Source organism: Lolium perenne, chromosome 4 (assembly GCF_019359855.2).
Source record: "Lolium perenne isolate Kyuss_39 chromosome 4, Kyuss_2.0, whole genome shotgun sequence".
Taxonomy (NCBI): Eukaryota; Viridiplantae; Streptophyta; class Magnoliopsida; order Poales; family Poaceae; genus Lolium; species Lolium perenne.
In genome coordinates, this window is record NC_067247.2 from 121574559 (window position 1) to 121581328 (window position 6770).

The 6770-nt window shown below is 42.3% G+C and overlaps 1 long non-coding RNA gene across 2 annotated transcripts; it reads right to left on the reverse strand.

Annotated features, from left to right (window-relative positions):
- Nucleotides 1–405: 405 nt before the first annotated feature.
- On the reverse strand, nt 406–3631 carry LOC127293774 (uncharacterized). 2 transcript variants are annotated; one of them, XR_007846126.2, is made up of 5 exons: nt 3112–3184; nt 2616–2896; nt 1509–1659; nt 886–1033; nt 406–555 (listed from the first exon to the last, which is right to left on the reverse strand). It is a non-coding gene; the product is annotated as an uncharacterized lncRNA (long non-coding RNA). The 2 variants fall into 2 exon arrangements; XR_007846127.2 differs by lacking the exon at nt 3112–3184 and adding an exon at nt 3539–3631 and having other exon boundaries at nt 407–555.
- Nucleotides 3632–6770: the final 3139 nt, after the last annotated feature.

A 6770-nucleotide genomic window follows, 5' to 3' on the forward strand; every position in this document is an offset into this window, starting at 1 on the left:
GCATCATACACTCTAACATTTAGATCCCACTTCAACAAATAATAAAGAGCATAGTCCATCAAGGAACTTATATTATATCCTTCTATAAGCAATAACTCTTCTCTAAATGATAATTATAAAGAACTCTCTTGAGTAAAAGGAAGTACACATAGGAAAACAAAAGCAAGTAACTGGAATGGCTACAGGCCGCGTCCGCGGCTACCAGTAACATTCACCCAATATTGCAACACCCCGAAGCGGGTGTAAATGAATCTAAAAAAAGGCCACAAGAGGAAATATATGAAATGATATATGTAATGAGACCTAACTTACCAAGTGTGCGTGTGTGTGCATAATAAAGATAACCTTCAGAATATTAGGAAGTAATTAATGTGTGCCTTTCTGCACACAGAAAATTGTGTCGCCAAGCAAATTAGTGAACCCAAGCAAAAACATGCCTTTGTCTAGCATCATTTTGACAAGTGAGAGAGCTCTTGATTGTTACATGCCCTGACCTTTCATGGAGATCCACTCGACGAATCCACATTTCTACACAACTGTGGGTGCATCAGGGTACTGAACAAAAAAAACTTCGCACGGACACGCATCTGAGAGACATGTACAGAGGACACATAGTCTTTGCAGCAACATAGTTTTTGCAGCAACTGCAGAGTGGATCGGATTAAATAGCAATGTTAGATAACATCAGAAATAGAGAGAAACAATCCTACAACCACAAGATTTAAAATGAGCAGCTGGTCAAGGTAGTACTCATTGAACATTCCATCAATGTGTATACTTTAGCAAAGTAACCAATCGAAATATGGTTCGTAACATAAAATAAAATTTCAAAAGTTAGGCATCAGAAAAATCAAAGAGAAATATTTGAGATGCTCCAAAATAGACCTTCTTCAGCACCATGGACTACAGAAACAATGGACAATCTGAAACAATGGTTTTCCGCGTGCCACCTGCATCATCGGATGATAGCTCCATGAGCTAAACATTCTGCCGATTGGTCACTCGCTCCCAGTAACATAAATATTGATATCATCTGTTCCAAGAATTAGTTTCTCAATTAGTAGAGCCATATATTCCAAGGAAATCGTAGTTCATTTAAAATGTTTAAGATCCAAATAAAATTGTAGAGCCTTATGTTCCAGAAACCAATGCTTTTCTTAGAAATTCAAATACCATCTTTTAGGACAAAAAGTTTAAGCGCTGAATTTTGGATTCAAGCAAGCAATATTCAATAAAACTAACCTTATAACGCCTAATGTAGGGCCTATTGTAGTTGGCAAAACCAAGTGATAACAATACATCGGCAAAAAAAATATCAGTTGCCTCACATAACTTATATGCTGGAGAATCAATTTTATATCCTAACCAGTAGATACCCCACATAATTAATACAGTATGGCATTAGTTTCATTTCCTAACCCACAGATGCCTCACGTAGTTAATATGTGTCGTCACCCCTGCACCCAACATAACTAATTTGTCATAGAGCATAGGTGGAGAACACTCACCGTCTAATATCGCCAAATGGAGGAACTTGTGTGGGCACTGGAATTTCCCTACATCGCCATTGAAGATCTCTGCTCTGGGAGCAGCCTCAACAACAACGTTTCTCTAGCCTTTTACCTCGCAAGCCACGGTTTTACTCCCCTTCCCAAGCCACTGCGGGAAGAAGGGTATATTTATTGAGCACATTAGGAGAGAGTGAGATGAAAATTATATAATGCATAGGACAGCCCTGAAGAACATTGTTTTGAGCGTATACTCATGTATCAGTTATCTTATATAATCAATCTTCCATTATATGAATGAATAAAAGAGACAAAAGATCAAATGTAAAGAAAAATCGTGCAAATGTTTGTACCTCAAAACATAAGTGTCCTTAGTTTTTTTGTGCTTATAATTCTTCAATACGCAATCTGCACCTCATATTCATGGCCTATTACCTAATTATAGCTAATTAAAAAGAAAGTAAAGAATGGCAATAAAAATTTCATGATGCAGACATGAAATTCCAGATTAACTTGCTGAAAAGTGAAACCTGACCTAAACATATATCCAAATTAGTAGATGAATCAGAAAGAATAAATAAACTGATGAACATTAAATGAAAAGGGAAAGGATGGGGATGAAAACATAGCCTTCCTGCACCCAAGCTGACCAAACCAACCAGCTAACGAACAACTATTTTCTCGTAGGCTAATTTTCCTACTCCCTTAATCTTCCTTATGCAGCATCATTTACGTATCAGCAATAGCTATGCGTATGTGTAAGCACGACATGATTACTCGGAACAGATTCATGAAAATGGTAAGGATCTATTTGTTTATTTTTGCAAATAGATGCTATAAGCTGCAGGAGTAAACCGCTCTCATCATACATACATGTATTCTACAAAACAGTAAGTCCAACTTAAAGGGCCCTGTCAGCCTGATCACACGTCACCATGCACGGACACAACACAAAGAATTTCATCCCTAGCAAATAGTGCAGATCATAATCTTTTTTGTCAACAGCTCCATTTCCCCGGAGTACTGAGGTGTAAAAAAAGAAAAAGTTGAATAACTTGAACAATTTGACAGCAATAACCGAGAAGGACCTAGCAATTCGAAGCTTACCTCAATCAACATTGAATCCAGTGGTGTTCATATCAGCCCACACAACATAGGCGAGCCAGGGCCAGCAATCGCAGGCATCAAAGAAAAAAAAACGTCTGACCAGCCAACCACCGCACACCAAGAAGAGGGGCAGGCGATATAGGCGGCTCCGTGCAAGCTGGGATGGACGCGGGCTACCAGCTGCTCCTCCTGGCGAGGGCACGGCACGCAGTGGTGGCGCAAGCTGCAGGATGTACCACTCTTCCATCAAGACAACCACATGAGGCAAGGGCGGAGCAAGCCTGAAAAAAGGAGATGCATCAATAATTTATCATTTCCTTCCTAAATCGATCACACCTTCCATCACATGCAACAATTCTTGCAATATGCAAAATTGCTTTTCTGTAGCCATTTCATTTCATCGAACTTGTTTTATGCGCAAGATCAAATGAAAATGAAGGGGAACTGGATTGAACCAGTTGTGCATCCATTACGTGGATTGGGACACATGGGCTACCTTTGTATCCACTATCTGTTCCCGGCCACATGTATTAGGTGTTCTTTATGGGCTTGCTCTTGATCAGCACAACATGCACCAGAGAAGCTGCTGCCGCTACAGCATAATTAATCATCATTGAAGGAAACCAGGACGAGTTGCACATAAAAAAGGCACATGTTGTAGCTTAGAATAGATACAGAATATTACATTGCAAGAAAACTTTTGTAGCTGTAAATAAGACAAATAGAAATTATCAACTATCTGACAAGTTCATCACTAATCAGGTTTGATTAATTAGGCATGTAGCTGACATGTCATTGGAAATCTGTACGAAAAACTAAAAAAATTTGTGGTGTATGCATATATACATATGATCTGCACTAGCATACATGATTTGGGGGATTAGAAATATAGAGAGGGGATTAGGAGAGAAGATCTTGAGCACCTGTGTTCCATATGAGATTGGACGTGGTAGTCCTTTGCCGCTGCAGGCCCAACCGCGCCCCGTCGCCGGGTCGATCTGCGAGGCGGCCATCTCCGCCGGCTGCTTGGTCTCCCCTCCATCGCGTGCGGCCGTGGTCGTCGCTGGCTGACCTCCATCGTTGGCCTCAACCTCGCCCCCCTTCTCACACAACCGCTGCAAGAAACCCTAGATGTCCAGTTGCCTGCCCTCTGCTAGCCCTCCGTCGCCTGCTGGACCTCCCCCGAATCCATTTGTATCCTCCTCCGCCAGATCCGTTCCTCCCCTACACTGACTGCTCCTCTACTACCCGCCGCCAGGTGCTCCATTTCTCTGTACGCCGCCCCGCGCTCACACCATTCTCCACCGGCTGCGCTGTCCCCGCGTGCTCCAAAGGCGGCGGCTCTCCCGCACGCTCGCGGCGCGCTTCACCGACGGAGCCGCTCCCGCGGAGGGGACTGGGAGGGTGCGCCGCACGGAGGGGGAGGAGAACGGGGCAGGGGCGGGGGTGCGAGGCGGCTAGGGTTTTCTTGCCCCGGGGGCTCGCTTTTATACCAGGCAGCGCTGAAATACCGAGAATACCCCTGCGGGGTGGAGATCCACTGCCCGACGCCAATGCGCACAGACGGAAATCCCAGCCACGGTCGCTGACATGCGGGGCCAGCAAAGGTGGGGCCCACATGGCAGGCAGAGGTGGGTAACAATTGGCCATTGCATGGGGTTAGCTAGACTCTGAGCCAGGAATCAACGGCCGAGATTAGCCTGCCAGGAAGATCCGACGGTCCAGAATCGAGATGCGCTGTGAGAGCCCCATGAGGGTGTAGCAATTATACCTTTAGATATGTATTGTATGCAAGCTTTTTTATCGGCTGGTATTTCCAAAACTTCGTCGGAAATCGGTTTTACTAGCTACAACCGATATGTTTCTACCGGACTAAATTTGCATGTATTAATATAATTTCCATAAATTTAAATAGTCCTGAGATAGTTTGAAAGAATTTATAAATTGTTATTGAATATATCGAGCGGAATACTTGACAATATTTCCAATATTGCGAAGACCAAAAAATAACGGTGTCTAGGGATATTTTACCCTTCAAATTTTTGTTTGACTACCATAGATTTTTTTCAGCCGGAGAAAAGCTACCGCGAATTCAAAGTATAATATTCAGAAGACAGAGTATGATCCATGTCGATCTACATGTACATCTACCCGATTGGATCTCGCATCATTTTTTCACAGTGGACAAAATTTTCTGGTATTAACATAATTTTCTCGAATATAAATAATTTAAGGTAATTTTGGAAGAATTTCTGAATTTGTTTTGAATATCTTGGGCAAAATATCGGCCCGCAATTTAGGTGCCTACCAGTAATTTTACACAACCAAGAAGAAAAACCTTGACAGTTTGTAGATTTTTTTTCGCCGGAGGAAAGCTATCGCCAATTCCAAATATAATATTGAGCTAACATGGTTCAAATACATGCCAATCTACATGTACATCTACCAGATTGGATCTTCCATCAAGTGGATGGATATTAGGTAGAATAAGAACTACTACCATCTACCCCTACAATAATTTTTTTATTCCTAAAGCTAGCTACATCATGGTGGAAATCCAAAGGTCAATGAGTGTATCATAAGTTGAATATATTGATCAATAAATATGCATATTAGAGCAAATTGGTTCAAACAAATGGGTTTCTAATTTCAGTTATAACACATATAAGGAGATACAAATGTTTATAAAACTCTAATTGTGCTCTAGGATGCAAATTAACCATACTCGCGATAGGGATACCCAGACATATTCACACTGAAATGAGAATAAACAATTGCAATCTAGTAGAGAAAATATCAATGGATTACAACTCATACTACAATCCTAAATTTCTCATATCTATCTCTCTATTATATTATTTCCTTCAATGAAAAGTGTCACTTTCGAAAAAAATAAAGGGGATGTCCTCGCATTTCCGAGGGCCACACTGCTAGTTGTGTCAAAAATACATCGGACCAATGAAGATGCCCTTAGGGCAGGAGCAAATGCAGCCCAGTTCACCATATTCACTTTCAATAAATGGAAGCTACTTTATTACTTACGGAAATTAATGAGCAAGGCACTGAGGGGATCTCTTGGAGAAATGTAGCATACACGAACTGCGTAAACACGTACTGTCATCAGCGACTACAACAGTTCGCCCTGCCTATGGCACCCCATGGGTCCTTGGAGGTGTGGCAGATTATAACCGCTCGCAGATGGGTAGGTTTCTTCCCCTTTTTAGGTAGTTCTTGTGTGTTCTTTGGGATGATGAGGCCGTGACAACATCATAATGGCAGAATAAGCTCCTCTCCTCCCTCACTCCAGTGGTGCTCCTAGCACCGGCGGAGGGTGCATGTGGAGTTTTGTGTCTAGCGATCTTTAAGGATACGGTCCATTTTCTTGTTAGCCGGCGTGGTCACAGGTTTGACTCTTTCGATCTATGATTCTCGTCTTCGACGATGGTTGCTGCTCTGGTGCGTTGGCACTTTGGGGCATTAGCACAACGAATTTTCGTCTGTCTACTACTACAAGCTTTATTTCGACAAAGTTTGCTTGGCTCTGATGCTGGATTGGCTAGGACGACGCGTCCTCGGCTCGCTTAAATGCTCGTAGTTGTCACTAGGTAGTTCAAAGACCTGTTTACAATTTTTATTGCTTTCGGTGTTCTTTGTACTACTATTGACGATCATTAATAAATCGGCGGTACTTTCCGCAAAATACAATCTACATTATTTACTTACCGAAGCAAGGTAATCGAGAGAATATGTTGGAAAAATGTGGCATGCAAGAACTGTAGTACTCTACAATACGTATAGCGGCCGGCCAGCTTGCAAAAAAGTTAAATGCTGCAGATCGAACGTCCACAGAAAACTTATGACGAAACAACGGAAGATACTGATAACAAAAGCTGTTTGACGACTTGACGTGCGTTGGTGACGTAAACATCGATCACATCGAGATAACGTCATCATTATATCTACCGATTGCTGTGACGAAGACCATCGCCCATTCACCATTTCACATGAGTACGTGCGTGTACACACACCAATTAACACGCGTCCAGAATGTGTGTGTGGTTGCTCTCGGCCGACCGTGTAATCGTGTGTATATATAAGCACGCAAGTGCATTGCTTAGTTTATCCCATCCCACAATCCCACTAAGCACGATCCAC